This window comes from Elephas maximus, chromosome 24 (genome assembly GCF_024166365.1).
Source record: "Elephas maximus indicus isolate mEleMax1 chromosome 24, mEleMax1 primary haplotype, whole genome shotgun sequence".
Lineage (NCBI taxonomy): Eukaryota > Metazoa > Chordata > Mammalia > Proboscidea > Elephantidae > Elephas > Elephas maximus.
The window spans coordinates 24,744,033-24,759,892 of NC_064842.1; the positions used below are offsets into that span (position 1 = coordinate 24,744,033).

Below are 15,860 nucleotides of genomic sequence, written 5' to 3' on the forward strand. Positions count from 1 at the left end.
CGAGGTTGAGAAGAGCAGGGTGGGGCGTCCCCTCTTTTCTGGGCGCCGCTCGTATATTCCTGTCCCTTTCCCGGTACCTGGTTGTCACCCCAGCATTCCCACCCTCAGCCCCCCGAGCTCCAACTCCCCACCAGATAGCTTTCGAGGTTCAAGTGTCGCTCCCCCAAATCGACAGGCGAGCCTCTCTGGTCTCTCCCCAGTCCCCTCTTTAAACTCCAAAAGCAAAGACATTTTCTACCTGCGCTGAAAACTTTTTCCTCTTTTCGCCACGCGAGAAGGCAAGAAACGAGGTCAGCCGCTACCGCCCCGGGTGTGCCCAAGCGCCCGGGTGGCTGGGCGCCGTCTTTACCTGGCAGCTGTGCTCCAGGTGGCTGTGCCCCGCTGGTCCTCCCAGACTCCCCTATGCGAGGAGGCGCCCAGCCTGCTGTCCCTCGGTCACCTCCTGCTCGGCGTCCAAGGAGCGAGTGTCCTAGGAGCGCGCGCCCCAGCCCGGAGCCGCCCTTCGGTTCATCGCCCGGCTCTCCAGAAGCGCGGCTGCCGCCCGGTGCACGACGACGAGCGGGGAATCCGGGATCGCACAGACTTGGCCCGCGGTGTGCGCGCCCGGGTCCGAGCGCGCTCCGCCCGCGGGCAGCTGCGGCCGCGCGTCACATGCCGCCTCCGGGCAGCGGCGGCGACACCTGCCTTAGCGCAGCGCTCGCGGCTCGGCGCCTTCGCCCCCGCGCCTCCGGCTCCCCTGCACGCTCCGGCCCTTACTTGGCCCCTTCTTTTTTTCTCTCTCCCCCCTCACTTTTCCTTCTTATTCTTTCAGTCTCCTTTATCTCGTATACTCTTTTTCCAAAAGCAGACACAAGGCGCTCGAAGTGCAAGGGGGATCTTTTCCTCCCCACAAACTCTTTCTCTGCCTGGTGGTGGCGGTCGTGGCCACTGCTGGCCGCTCCTCCTCCCCTTCCTCCTACTGCTTCTCCTCCTCCTCCTCCCAGGGCAGCGAGCGCTGGTGTGATGCACTAGCTACCGGGGAGAGACCCAGACCGGCCCGGCCGCTGAGCATGCCCAGTGGCCCTGCGGGAGCCTCGCTGACGCCCCCGTGCCTGCTCCACGCCGCGTCTCTCCGCCGGGCAGAGGGCGAGGCCACCCGGCTGTGGGAGATCCCAGGGGCCTCCCGGCGGTGGGGGAGGGGCTCTCGGAAGGTGGGAGACCTAGCGGGAGAGAGGGGAAGCCTCGCCCTCCCAGCAGGGCACACGTGTTCCCAAATCATGCCCCCGTGCTTCAAGGACAGATTTTGTTCTTTAGTTAGTTTTGTTTTGCTCTCTTTTGATTTGATTTTTCCTGGACTGCTTGGAAAGATTGGAAGGAGGGCGAGTCTGTGAGTATAACCTATTGATCAGAGGAGAACCTCAGCTCGTAATATTCGACTCGATCGAAAACCTTTCTCTGAAGAGGAGCCTGGTGCGCCTTTTTTTCTTTTCTTTTTTCTTTTTTTTGTGACAGGTTAAGTGCCTTTACACAGAACAATGTAGTAAAGGACTTCTTGGCTTTTACTCTTTTAGAAGTTCACACCTTAGGAGAAAATGAGAAAAGTAGCCATGAAAAAGACGCAGGCACCAAGCACGCATGCTTTTTTTTTTTTTTTTAAAGCAGACCAATGATGTCTTTAAAGCTCATATATAACTCAAGAGAAATGAGAAGCTCAACATTTTTTTGTTACTATACTGTTGTCAGCTTATAAAGAAAAAGTGGAGAGATACCAAAGTTGCAAAGACAGTAATAGGTTGCCCCAGAGCACTCGAAAGGCTTTTAACAGAGCGTGTAAGGAAAAATGATGGACTCACGTAAGGAAGAAAAACACAACAGTGGCAACTGAAAAACGAAAACCCGAAAGAGGGAGCGAGGGAGGGAGAAGTTAGACAATAGGATAAACTGAAAGTTTTACCAATATTAAATACAGTGTAATGATTTTGTTAATGTTATTTGGAGCAAGAAAATAAGCAGGAAAAGAAAGTGTTCTTTTTGAAAACAAGTGATTTAAATAAAATATCAAAATAGAAGTATTCAAATTCCTTTGAGTGTATATTCTCCTCTAGATAGAACCATCTGTAGGAGGGAAGAGACTAAACATTGCCTAGGGAGAATTGAGGTCACAATATGAAAAAAGTTAGTGAGAAATCATGGGACTACTTAATGCAGCTATCCAAGCTCCGGTGAATTACTACCTGCCGGCTACTGGAATGATAATACTAAGACTGAGGGCTGCTATCCTCGTTGGACCCCTCTCAGGTGGCAATACAGTATTTGCCTTCATGTATTTCCTAATCTTCAAAACAAACATTAAAACAAGTATTTTATTCCCTTTTAATAAAAGATAAAGGCAGAAATGTAAAGAACTGAGTAAATTGCCTATTATACTGCTAGTAAGAGGAACTTGGATTCAGAGGTAACATATCTTTCCCACTGCATAGGATTGCTATTGCCCTGGAAACAGGAGTACCTTTGATAATATTTGGTAAACCCATGAAGAACAAAGGACCAGAAGACTGAACATATGGAGATGTTCTGCTTTTCAAAAACAAAGCAAAACAACAACAACAACAGAAACCAAAATCTAGATTCTGGTACACACTGATTAAGTTTGAGATTGACCCCAGGCAATAATCTAGAGAAGATCATGAAAAAAAAAAAAAAAAAAAAAAAAACATCCGTGAATATTCAGGAAAGAGAAGGAAGCAACTAGGATTTAGCAAAAATATCATATTGGATTAATTTTATTTCTCTTGTACATAGCCTCTAAACTTGTAGATATGGTTATTTCTCAATTCCAGCCATTATGATTACGGGCAAGATAAATGTAAATCACATGTTGGTATTGAACAAACTTCAAGCTAAGAATGTCAATCCAACACAAAGAAGATAAACTGGATTTGGAATACATTTTAAAATCCTACATTTTAGGTTTTTTTTTTTTTTTTTTAGTCATAGGATAAGGGTAAAAAAAATTATTCAGTTATTAAATCAGATTCTGGTTACAGCCAAGACAGGTAGCTAATAGCACACTTATCCTTCTACTGTAAAATAAGTACAAAATCCTGACAAAATATATAAAACATTTGCAGTTATGAACAACAAACAACATAAGGCTGCAATTTTCATGTGAGAGAAGGCATATGAGATGAGCCTATTCCCCTAGAATTTTTTCTTGGGGACATTTTTTTCTAGTAGAAATACAGGGAGGTCAAGATCAAGAAGGGAGCTACTTTAGTAACAGGTACTAAAGGTTTTTTTTTTTTTTTCTATAAGCTACTTGAAGGTAGAAAATAAGTTTTATTCATTTACCTACCTCCAAAACTTAGTCAAGACCTTATAATGATAGTCAATAAAAAGGAGTCCTAATGAATAAATAAGAATACAAATTAATTGAGAAAGAGCAGAGATTTTTTTAGGACTTTCAGAAGTAGTGGCACTTTCTCGGATACTTGCAACATGACTTTTTAAACCTTAATAGTTTATAATTTTTTTCAGCCCTGTATTTGTGCTTCTGCAAAGGAACGGACATACTTTTTAACAAGTGTACCTCTTAGTAAGTATGTATGGTGTCATAGATCACTTTTGTGTGGCCTTTCTAGCCATGGTCTTGTAGCTTCCACCCAAGTGATTGGATGGGACTGTGTGATAGGGTAATTGTGGCCCACCAAGCGGATTAGTCAGTTTTGCCATTTGAAATGAGCCACCCCAGAGGCAGACAAGAGAAGAGCCCACCACCACTAAGGAAGGACAGACCAGCAGGAGAGACCCACAGGAGATGGCATAGTGGGCTTCCCGGCCCAAGGAGAGAGAAAGCTGAGTGTCTTTGGGCTTCTAGCTTAACTGGAAAGATGGTGTCCTGATGGAAGAACTATATCTTTGAGTGTTCCTGAGCCTGAATTGTAACCTGAATTGTTACTTCCCTAATAAACACCATAATTCTGAGTATGGTTTGTGAGTTCTGTGTGGCCATTGCAACAACAAATTATCGAACCAACCAAAGAAGTGCCATGGGAGGGATAGTTGATGTCAGAGTTGGTAAAGAAGGCTGAGAGGGAAGGCATATCTGACCTCTGCCTGATAGAAATCAGCTTTGGGCTGTTGATCTTGATCCTCCTTCCCTCTCGTGAAATGACAGGCTATCAAACACCGACCCCATACTATTTTTATAATATGTAAGACTACATAAGTACTTTGCTGCTAATGCATGTCAAAATTAACCTTCCATCACACCAAAGATTAAAAAAAGTACACAAACATATGAAATCAGTTCCTTATCTCTGAAATCTCCTGAGTTTAGTTAAGTCATGCTACCTTAGGACTTTTTTAGAGAAATTTTTTTGTGGATTCATTTGTGCCATTGGATGGTACAAATGGTTAGCTGCTTGGCTACTAACCTAAAGTTTGGCAGTTTGAGTCCACCCAGAGGTACCTCAGAAGAAAGGCCTGGTGATTTGCTTCCAAAAACAAAGCCATTGGAGACAGAGCCAACATGGCCGTATAGACAGAAGCACCACACTGACCCTCCACAGCAAAGATCTGAGAAGCTAAGTAAAACAAAGACAAACATCAATCCTGGAACCATAAGTAACAAAGGAAGAGATAAAGAACCAAGCACTGAATGGAATAAGAAGCTGACAGAGAACACAGAGCAAGGAGAGATATGAGCGGAGGTTCCCTATAAGTTAACACAGCAGGGATTAGCCATCTTGGACTCTTGTTGGAGATTTATGGACAGGGAGTAAGGGAAAGCAGCTTTACAGAGCTCCAAGCAAGAGACAGAGCACCTGCTGGACCTGCCCTAGTCAGCAAAGTTGAAGACAAACACTTGGATACAACTCTGTTTGAGGAAAAATCAGAAAAAAGAACAAAGAAAAATGAAGAAATCCTGAGAATTGTGTGGGATACAATCAAAAGCAAAAATTTTTGAGCGACTGGAATTTTAGGAGGGGGGAGAAAATGGAAAACACAGAGAGGATCATTGAATTGCTGACAGAAAACTTCCCTAATATTATGAAAGATGAAGCGGACCATCCAAGAAGCTCTACAAACTGCATATAGGATAGACCCTAAAAGAAAGTCGCTGAGGCATATCATAATCACACTTGCTAAAATCAAAGACAAAGAAAGAATTCTGAGGGCATTGCAGCTTGAGGGCAATGAATAGTCACATACAGAGGGGAAGCAGTAAGACTAAACTGTGATTGCTTGGCAGAAACCAAGCAGGCAAGAAGGCAATGGAATGACATATGTAAAACCCTGAGAGAAAAAAAAATTGCCAAACGAGAATAATATATCCTGTAAAACTCTCACTAAAATATGATGGTGAAATTAGGACATTTCAGATAAACAGAAATTAAGGGAATATATAAAAACCAAGCGAAATTTACAAGAATTATGAAAGGGAGTCCTTTGATTTAAGAACAAACATCAGACCATAGCCTGAATCTAGGACACAAGATCACACCACCCATATACCAATCTAGGAAATGAACTCTCAATGATTATTCAAAAGATTTACAACAGGGAACCAGAGAGGTTAATCTGTAAATGACATGATGTAGGTATAGAATTTTCTAAAGAAGAGGAATGCAAGGTGATACCAAGTAATAATAGACTGGTTCAAATATAGAAAGATAGGCGTGAATTTCAAGGTAACCACAAAGATAGTTAACAAACCTACTCATTGAAATAAAAAAAGCATAAAGTCTCAATGAAAACAAAATCTACAAAAACAAAAGAAATGAAAAAAAATCTATGAACAAAAGGAATTCAGCACAGTAGAGGAAGAGAAACAAAGGAAATGTCAGCACCACACACACAAAAAAAAAAAACCAGTATAAAATGACAGCAATAAACTCACACCTATCAATAATTACACTGAACGTAAATGGCCTAAATCCACTCATAAAGAGACAGAGAGTGACAGAATGGATGGAAAAACAGAATCCATCAATATGCTGTCAACAAGAGACTCATCTAAGAAACAATGACATAAATTTATTAAAAATCAAAGGATGGAAAAAATATAATGAGCAAACAGCTACCAAACAAAAGCAGGAGTGGCAAAACTAATCTCAGATAAAATAGACTTTAAATCAAAATCCACCATAAAAGATAAAGAAGGGCACTATATACTGATCAAAGGGACAATCCATCATGAAGTAACCATAATACACATCTACACATCCAATGATAGGGCTCCAAATTATATAAAACAAACTCTAACAGTACTGAAAAATGAAACTGACAGTTCCGCAATAATAGTAGGAGACTTCAACACACCACTCTTGGTAAAGAACAGAATATCTAGAAAGAAACTCAACAAAGATACAGAGGATCTAAAGGCCACGATCAGCAAACTTAAACTCATAGGCATATGTAGAATACTCCACTTAACAGCTGCAGTGTACACATTCCTTTCCAATGCACACAGAACGTTCTCCAGAATAAACCACAACTTAGGCCACAGAGCAACCCTCAACGAAATCCAGAACACTGAAATAATGCAAAGTATCTTTTCTGACCACAATGCCATCAAAGTAGAAATTAACAACATGAAGAACAAGGAAAAACATTTAATTACATGGAAACTGAATATCACCCTGCTTAAAAACTGCTGAGTAATAGAAGAAATCAGAGATGGAATAAAAAACTTCCTAGAATCAAAGGAGAATGGAAGTACATATACCAAAACCTTTGGGGCACAGCAAAGGCAGTCCTCAGAGGTCAATTTATAGCAAAAATACACACATCAAAAAGAAGAAAGGCACAAAATCAAAACATTAGCTACACGACTTGAACAAATAGAAAGAGAACAGCAAAAGAAGCCCACAGCCACCAGAAGAAAGGAAATAATAAAGATCAGAGGAGAAATAAATGAAATAGAGAATAGAAAAACAATAGAAAGAATCAACAAAACCAAAAGTTGGTTCTTTGAAAGGTTCAACAAAATCGACAAACCACTGGCCAAATTGACAAAAGAGAAACAGGAGAGGACACAAATAACCCAAATAAGAAATGAAATGGGGGACACACAGCAGACCCAACTGAACTAAGAAGGATCATAACAGAGTATTATGAAAAACCATACTCCAACAAATTTGAAAATCTAGAGGAAATGGACAATTTCTAGAAACACACTACCTACCCAGACAAACACAAAATGATGTTAAAAATCTGAACAGACCAATAACAAGAGAAGAGATTGAAAAGGTCATAAAAAATACTCCCAGTAAAAAAAATCCCTGGACCAGATGGCTTCACTGGAGAATTCTATCAAACATTCAGAGAAGAGCTTACACCAGTACTACTCAAACTATTTCAGAACACAGAAAAGGAAGTGATACTTCTGAGTTCATTCTATGAAGCCAGCATAACCCTGATACCAAAACCAGGCAAAGACACCACAAAAAAAAGTAAATTACAGACCAATATCTCTCATGAATGTAGATGCAAAAATTCTCAATAATTTTTTTTTATAGGATGCTGAATTCTATTAGCTTGAATTCTATTGAGAATTTTTACATCTACATTCATGAGAGATATTGGTCTGTAATTTACTTTTTTGAGTCAGAATCGACTCGACAGCAGTAGGTTGATGGTTGTTATCAAAAAAATAATACACCATGACAAAGTAGGATTCATACCAGATATGCAAGAATGGTCCAACATTAGAAAATTAATCAACATACTCCACCACATAAATAAAAGGAAAGAAAAGAATCACATGATCATCTTAATTGACTCAGAAAAGGCATTTGATAAAGTCCAACACCCATTCTTGATAAAAACTCTCAATAAAATAGTCATAGAAGGGAAATTCCTCAACATAATAAAGGGCATCTGTACAAAACCAACAGCCAACATCATTCTTAATGGAGAGAGGCTGAAAACACTCCCCCTGAGAACAGGAGCAAGACAGTGATGCCCTTTATCACCACTTCTATTTAACATTGTGCTGGAAGTCCTAGCCAGAGCAGTAAGGCAAGAAAAAGAAATAAAGGGCATCCAAACTGATAAGGAAAAAGTAAAACTGTCACTATTTGCAGATGATATGTTATGATACTATACATAGAAAAACAAAAAAAAACTCCATGAGACGACTCCTGGAACTAATAGAAAGATTCAGCAGAGTAGCAGGACACAAGGTAAACATACAAAAATAAGTTGGATTTTTATGTACCAACAAAGACAGTGATGAAAAGGAAATCCAGAAAAATACCCCAAAAAACTCAGTGCTGTTGAGTCAATTCCGACTCATAGCGACCCTATGGGACAGAGTAGAACTGCCTAATAGAGTTTCCAGGGAGTGCCTGGTGGATTTGAACTGTGGACCCCTTGGTTAGCAGGCATAGCACTTAACCACTACGCCACCAGGGTTTCCAAAAAAAAAAAACTTAGGAATAAATCTAACTATACAAAGAAAACTACAAAACACTATTGCAAGAAACCAAAAGAGAGCTACATAAATGGAAAAACATACCATGCTCATGGATAGACTCAACATTGTGAAAATGACAATTCCACCCAAAGCAATTTACAAGTTCAGTGCAATCCCAATCCAAACACAAACAACATTCTTTAAAGAGATGGAAAAAATTAATCTTAACTTCATATGGAAAGGGAAGACGCCCCAGATAAGTAAAGCACTATTGAAGAAGAGTAGAGTAGGAGGACTCCCACTACCTGACCTCAGAATCTACTATACAGCTATGGTAGTCAAAACAGCCCGGTACTAGTACAACAGATACATTGGCCAATGGAACAGAATTGATAACCTAGATGTATATCCATCCACCTATGGTCACCTGATCTTCCACAAGGGCTCAAAGTTCTTTAAATGTGGAAAAGACAGCCTTTTTAACAAATGGTGTTGGCAAAGCTGGATGTCCATACGCAAAAAAATAAATAAAACAGGACCCATACCTCACACCATACACAAAAACTAATTGAAAATGGATCAAAGGCCTAAAAATAAAACTAAAAACTATAAAGGTCATAGAAGAGAAAATAGAAACAATGCTAGAGGCCCTAATACACAGCACTAGCAGGATACAAACCATAACTAACAGCACAAAAACTCCAGAAGATAAGCTAGATAACTGGGATCTTCTAAAACTTAAACACTTAATGCTCAGTCAAAAGACTTCACCAAAAGAGTAAAAAGAGAACTCACAGACTGGGAAAAAAATGTTGGTATTACAAATCTGACAAAGGTCTAATCTCTGAAATCTACAGGAAAATCCAACACTTCTACAATAAAAAGACAAATAATCCAATGAGAAAATGGGGACAAAGGAAATGAAAAGACACTTCACCAAAGGAGACATTCAAGTGACTAACAGACACGTGAGGAAATGCTCTTGATCAGTAGCCATTACAGAAATGCAAATCTAAAACCACAATGAGATACTATCTCACCCCAGGATTACTGGTATGAATCAAAAAACAGGAAATAACAAATATTGGAGAGGCTGCAGGGAGATGGGAACACTTATGCACTGGTGGTGGGAATGCAAAATGATACAACCATTTTGGAAAACCATTTGATGCTTCTTTAGAAAGCTAGAAATGGAAATACCATATGATCCAGCAATCCCACTCCTAGGGATATACCCTGGAGAAATAAGAGTCGTCATGTGAATAGACATATGTACGTCCGTGTTCACTGCAGCATTACTCTCAATAGCAAAAAGATGGAAACAACCTAGATGCCCATCAACAGATGAATGGATAAACAACTATGGTGCATGTGCACGATGGAGTACTACACAAGGAGAAAGAACAATGACAAATCTGAGAAGTATTTCATAACATGAATGAGTCTGGAGGGCATCATGCTGAATGAAATAAGTCAGTCACAAATAGGCAAATATTGTATGAGACCACTACTATAAAAACTCATGAAAAGGTTTACTCACAAGAGGAAACAATCTTTGATGACTACAAAGGAGGGGAGAGGAGGGGATGGAAAAACACTAAATAGATGATAAGTGGTAACTCTGGTGAAGGGTAAGACAGTACACAATACTGGGGAAGCCAGAACAACTTGTACAAGGCAGTGTCATGAAGCTCCATGGACACATCCAAACTCCCTGAGGGACTGAATTGCTGGGCTGAGGGCTGTGGGGACCATGGTCTTGGGGAACATCTAGCTCAATTGGCATAACATAGTTTATAAAGAAAATGTTCTTCATTCTACTTTGGTGACTATTGTCTGGGGTCTTAAAAGCCTGTGAGTGGCCATCTAAGATACTCCACTGGTCTCATCTTTTCAGGAGCAAGGGAGAATGAAGAAAACTAAAGATACAAGGGAAAGATTAGTCCAAAGGACTAATGGACCACAACTACCATGACCTCCACCAGACTGAGTCCAGTACAACTAGATGGCGCCCAGCTATCACTATTGGCTGCTCTGACAGGGATCACAATAGAGGGTCCCAGACAGGGCTGGAGAAAAATGTAGAACAAAATTCTGACAAAAAAAGACCAGACTTACCGGCCTGACAGAGACTGGAGAAACCCTGAGAATATGGCCCCTGGATACCCGTTTAGCTCAGTAATGAAGTCACTTCTGAGTTTCACCCTTCAGCCAAAGATTAGACAGGCCCATAAAACAAAAAGAGACTAAAAGGGCACAGCAGCCCAGCGGAAGGACTAGAATGCAGGAGGGGACAGGAAACCTGGTAATAGGGTACCCAAGGTCCAGAAGGGAGAGTGTTGACATGTTGTGGGGTTGTTAACCAATGACATAAAACAAAATGTGTACTGTTTAATGAGAAGTTAGTTTGTTCTGTAAACCTTCACCTAAAGTACAATTAAAAAAAAAAAGAAAGCTGTTGAAAACTCTAGGGAGCCGTGTTCTACTCTGATACATATGGGATCCACAGGAGTCAATTCAACAGCAACTGGTTTTCTGTGGCTTTTTTTTTTTTTTTTGCATTAGACATCATCTGTGTCATTCTTTCACATAGACTCAGGTTTTTTTTTTGTTTTGTTTTGTTTTTTAACTTTGTTTAAGTTTGATATACCTTTAAGTTTCTCCTTAAGAGATTTAGGCTTTAAGTTTTCCCAACATTTCCACGTTTGTTTCTCAGATTCTATAACCAGCCTCATTTTCATGCTGTACTCAACCAGAAACTCATTATATTACTGGTCTCTTCCCAATTTTTAGCATGTATTTTATTCGTGATTTCTTCATAATATTCAGTGCCATATTGCTCCATTTTTAAGGTTGATGAGTGAATGGAGTCAGTAGAGAATGAAATTTACCAGACATATTGATTTCTTGATATGAAACTTTGACCAAATTGGACCAGATGAATTTTCAGAATTGTTCCTACTAAAAAGTTATTTTTTTCCCCAATATTACTTTAATGGCCAATAAATGGTACACTGAAAGAAATTGAATTAAATGTCAGAAGTCATTCATTTAATAGACAAATGTTTGTTGAATATCAGCTATGCCCAGCACTATTCCTGGGGATACTAAAATGAGCATGCAATTTGTGCCTTAAAAGAAAGGGAAAGAGGGAAGGAGAGGAGGAGGGAAGAAGAGACAGAAGGAGAGACAGACTATACAGCAGTGATTAACAGCTTAGGCATGGTAGTTATATAGTGTACTTGTTCCGTTGAGTCTGATCCTACAGATCAGAGTAGAACTGCCCCATATGGTTTCCAAGGAGCAGCTGGTGAATTTGAAATGTCAACCTTTTGGTTAGCCACCGTAGCTTGCTGTAGGCCTTAACCACTGCACTGTCAGGGCTCCTAAGACAAGAGTTCAAATTTACTATATCCCACATGACAGCTGATTAAGTTATTTAATTATCCTCTTTAAGTTTCAATCTCTTAAATCATCCCTTAGAAATGGAGATGGTTGATTTGAAAGGGTGTTTAATGAATAATTTATTGTAAATTTATTACCATAGTACCATGGTAAAAAAAAAAAAAAAGTAGATACTAAGAATAAAATAAATTGAAATCCCAATGGAACAATTGGTTATAACACAATGAAATAACGAGTAGAGTGACTTAGCTCAAACTTGGGTACTTGGGGAGCACTGAAACGGCTACTGAGCCCAACGAGAGTGAGTGTGGTGTGGCTGAGGTGGTTAGTAATAAAGCAAGGCTCCATGGAGTAGCTAAAAACCCAAAACCCAGTGCCGCTGAGTCGATTCTGACTCATAGACACGCTATAGGACAGAGTAGAGCTGCCCCATAGAGTTTCCAAGGAGCGCCTGGCAGATTCGAACTGCCGACCCTTTGGTTAGCAGCTGTAGCACTTAACCACGATGCCACCAGGGTTTCCTGGAGTAGCTAAAGCCTCTTCTAATTCTGAACAGAGAAACAGAAGTTACTCAGAGAAGTAGAAAAAGAAAGCGTTACAGGTAGGAAGGACAATGGGAATAATGACCTGCTGGCAATATGCACTCAATCGACTCGACGGCACTGGCTTGGGTTGGCAACATGCAGCATGGTGTATGTGTGGAACTAAAAGCTGCCAGAGTGGAGTGTTTGCAGCAGAAAGCAAATGTAGATGTTTGCTACCAGGGTAGATAAGAGCAGGACTTCTGGAGATTTTATACCTTGATTACCATAATAGAGTGTTCGGGTTTCACCTTGTCTCTTATATAGAGAGCCACGGAAGGGTTTTCAGCAGGAGAGTGAAAATGGGCAGCCATGGTGTAAAAGATGAGTTTGAAGAAGACATGACTGGAAGCAGAGGGGTTACTTAGGAGGCTGATTCTGTAACATAAACAAGAAATGATGAGGAACGGATATAGGGTGATAATAGTATAGAGAAGAGGAGGGTATGAATGTATCAGTGATAAATATAGAGAGAATGTACAGAATGGAAATTTGGCAGAGCTTAGTGATTAACTGGATCTGTGTAGTGAGGTGAAAGGAAAACTCAGGGGTGATTCCTGGGTGACAGGTGGGTTTCAAACTGAGGCTGTTAGTGGTGGAGGATGGCTTTGTTTAAATATGGAGGTGGTGAGTTCAGTTTTAATTGGCTGCATTAAGTTTTTTTTTTCCTGGGGGTGGTGAAAATGGAGATGTCCCCTAAGCATTTGAAAGCAAAACTCTGAAGATTAGAGTAGTTCTCAAGCTAGGGATGTAGATGAGGGGGTCATCAGCATATGGTTGGAACAATGAGAGCCAAGGACAATACTCAGGAAGATTGTTGAGACTGAGGTGATCTGTTAGTGGAATCCTAGAAAATAACCACAGTTCAGGAATCAGAAGAGAGAGTACATACAGAAGAAAGCAAGGGACTACAGTGTCACAGAAGCCAGTGGAGCTCAGGAATTCAAGACATGGGATTCATCACAAGTATCAAATGCACCAGAGGCGTCTAGTAAAGTAAGGATTTATGTTTTATGTTTGCTTTTGGCGATTCAAACATTAATGAATAACTTAATGAAGCTATTTCCCTAAAGTGACATGGCTAGAAATAAGATCAAAATGGGTCAATAAATAAACAAGAAACAAGTGCACAGAATTTTAATACATTTATTGAGGTATAATTGATACACAATAAAGTGTACATATTTAAAGTATACAATTTTACAAGATACCTATCTATCTGCCCATCTATCTATCATCTATCAAGAGAGACATAACCATAATCAAGACAACGAATTTATCCGTCCTCTCAAATGTTTCCTCTTGCCCCTTTATAATGCATTCCTCACCTACCACCACCCCCAGGCAACCACTGATCTGCTTTTTGTCACTATAGATTAGTTTGTGTTATCTATAATTTTGTGAAAATAGAATCGCACAGTATGTACTCTTTGTGTGTGTGTGTGTGGGTGTGAGTGGGTGGGCTTGTTCTGACTTCTTTCATCCAGGAAAATATTTTGAGATTTATCAATACTCTAACATTTATAAGTAGCTAATTCCTTTTTTTTTTTTTTTTTTATTGCTGAGTAGCTAGTCTGTTTGTCCATTCACCTGTTGACAGGGATTTGGGTTATTTCCAAGTTTGGGCTATTACAAACAAAGTGTCTCTGAGCATTTGTGTACAAGTCTTCTTATGGACATATGCCTTTATTTCTCTAAGTTAAATACCTAGGAAGGAACTGGCTTGGTTATATAGAATGTGTATGCTTAAGGTTTTAAGAAACTGCCCAGCTGTACCATGTTACATTTCACCAGCAGTGTATGAGAGCTCAGTTTCTTCACATCTGCTCTGACCTTGGTATGGTCAGTCTTTTTAACGCTGGCCATTGTCATAGGTGTACACTAGTATCTCACAGTAGTTTTAATTTTCATTTCATTGGGGTTGAGCGTATTTTCATGTACATATTTGCCCTCAGTATATCTTCTTTGATGCAGTGTCAATTCAATTATTTTGCCAATTTTTTAGAACTGTTTTATTTTTCTTATTACTGAGTTTAAAGATTTCTTTATATATTCTGAATATAAGGGTTGACAGGAGGAGTCCTGATGGAGTTATTTATTGGAGATGGAAAGGCATGTGGTCAAGGGTAAGGTTGGTTGAAACTAGCTGGCATAATTTTCTTCCAGAGCTAGAAGACAGAGAACACAGATATGCGTAGATGTAGAAACATAAGTACTTATAGCATCTCATCACCCTCGTTCTATTCTAAGAAGGAGCCTTTCTTTGCTCATTCTATCACTTGCCTCAGGGAACCTTTGTGGTGACAGATGGGCCAAGGTCTCCATGAACTAAATTGAGTTATATGAGGACAGGTATGGCGTTAATTCAGGGGAGGGAGTCGCAACACATCTAAGTGAGGAAGGCACAGGCTAACTTTGTTTCAGAGAACCAGAGAAGAGAATCTGGGAATTTAGGGAAGTTTTAGGGAATCTTGCTATTTGTAGAATCCTGTTATTACTTCCTCTAGCGAATTTAGCATGGACTTCTATTGCTCTTCAGTGTTTTTGATGTAAAAATCGTGTTTCCTTTGGATACAGAATTCCTCTAGAACTGACCAATTCTTGGGCCAAGAATTACATACACACACACACACACACACACACATACACACATTTGTAGTTGACGAGGTGGATATGGTGAGAAATCATGCATCATGACCAAACTGAACGCATGTGAAGTAGGAGGCAAACATCCACTGATAGCATGGAGGGGAGGATTTGAATATGCAGTGTAGGGTGAGGAGTCAAAAATAGGGAGCTTTGGGAAAGTCACTGAGGAATCGGAGAAGATAAAAATAATGAAGTAAAAGTTTTACGGATTGCTTTGAGGTCTAACGTAAGATAAACACTATGCAATTTTACGGTTAGGTATTTATTTGTACCGACTCTCAGCTTCCCAGGTGTGGTAGCTAAGAAGTTAGAGCACGGATGGCGAAAACATGAGCGCAAAGGAATCAGGCTGACTAGGAAAGAAAGAGGCAAAGAAGAAGGTGAGACTACTGGAAGTAGATGCTAGTGAGGTCAGAGTGCCTAGATCTACAACTGAACTTTATCCTCGAACTTAGCTTTGTCGAAATAAAGGTACTCTTTTGACCTTCCCTTTTATTGATCCTTCTTTCTTTCCTTCCCCCATTTCTTCCTTCTGTCTTTCCTTTCTTCCTTCCTTCTTTAGTCCTTCTTTCTTATACCTGGGCAGGGAACAAGGAATTCAATACACCCTATCTTCATATTACTTTGGTAAACGTTTACCGAACAAATACTACACTGCGAGCATGTGCAATACGCTAGAAATACAAAGATAACCAAGGCTGATAGTGTTCTCAGTCAGCACTTGCATTTATTTTACAAGCTCTAATCTTATTATGGGAACCCTGGTGGTTAAGTGCTACGGCTGTTAACCAAAAGGTCAGCAGTTTGAAACGACCAGGTGCTCC

At 40.2% G+C, this 15,860-nt stretch overlaps 1 protein-coding gene across 12 annotated transcripts in view; it reads right to left on the reverse strand.

Annotated features, from left to right (window-relative positions):
* The window catches only part of CHRM3 (cholinergic receptor muscarinic 3), a 552,731-nt gene extending 551,628 nt beyond the window's left edge, over positions 1 to 1,103 (reverse strand). For 6 of the 12 annotated variants that reach the window (XM_049868508.1, XM_049868510.1, XM_049868501.1 and 3 more), the window contains exon 1: positions 350 to 1,103. The gene's annotated coding sequence lies outside the window, so the exon portion shown is untranslated. Of the gene's footprint in view, positions 1 to 238 lie in introns of all 12 variants that reach the window. The other 6 variants (XR_007515291.1, XR_007515292.1, XR_007515294.1 and 3 more) reach the window with 5 other exon arrangements.
* Positions 1,104 to 15,860: the final 14,757 nt, after the last annotated feature.